Source organism: Myotis davidii, unplaced genomic scaffold, assembly GCF_000327345.1.
Source record: "Myotis davidii unplaced genomic scaffold, ASM32734v1 scaffold651, whole genome shotgun sequence".
Classification (NCBI taxonomy): Eukaryota; Metazoa; Chordata; class Mammalia; order Chiroptera; family Vespertilionidae; genus Myotis; species Myotis davidii.
The window spans coordinates 2109871-2110760 of NW_006283994.1; the positions used below are offsets into that span (position 1 = coordinate 2109871).

At 49.7% G+C, this 890-nt stretch overlaps 1 protein-coding gene across 2 annotated transcripts in view; it reads right to left on the reverse strand.

Annotated features, from left to right (window-relative positions):
* Positions 1-890, reverse strand: part of GPR107 (G protein-coupled receptor 107) — a 73605-nt gene that overhangs the window by 72426 nt on the left and 289 nt on the right. The window lies entirely within an intron of this gene.

Here is an 890-nt window from a genome sequence, read left to right on the forward strand (position 1 = left end):
AATTATAAAGCTAGAAATTCCAAGGAAGTTTCGTCTAAGCGGTTACCTGCACTTTTCTGGGGGAAAGGTTCTATAACTTTTAGCATATTCTCAAAGGGAGTCAAGATTCACCTAACTGATGGGAAGAAGAAGAAAAAACTCACCTAACTCCCTGCAGCTGAGAACCATTTCAATCAAGATAATTTTTATTTACAAACCCAAAGTATGGCCATCCTTTTTAGCAGATTCCGTATTCCTTAAACTCTACGTTCACAAATAGAACGTGTTTAAGACAAGTTTTCTACAACCCCACAACTTCTTACACAACTGCGTATGATGAAAATCACGGACAAGGATTAGGGTCATAATTAAGTTTCCTATTCTCCAGATAGATTAACCTGCCGAGCCGCCTGGAGGCACCTTTTATAGCCTTCGATGGCTTTGAGTTGTGAGTTACGAAGCAAGGTCCCAGGGATCATTCTAGGACCAGCAGAAACCTCTTCCCTAGACAGACATGACAGGAGCGACGGACAAGACAGGTTCTCGCATTAGAAACATAGTTTTGCTGCTGGTTTTTTAGTTCTCGGTCCTATATTTCAGGCGAAACTTGAAAATCCCTCCTCCACTTGGATCAGTCCAGAGAGCGCCCTGAGCCGAACCCGGAAACTGCGACTAAGATTCCGGGTACCTTCTATCCGCCAGGCACAAGGGGATGGAAAAGCGGAGGCCGCGGACAAGTCCAGCCGGGGGTAAAAGCTGGAGGAAGAAGAGCAGGCTGCTGTCAGCGGGGCCCTCGGGACGCCAACGGGAGTTGCTAGCGCGGCCTTCCGGGTCCGCAGAGTCTCGCCGCAGTTCCGCCCCTTCCCCGGTCCGCCAGCGTCTCCCGGCCCCTCCCAGACGGCGCGAGGACC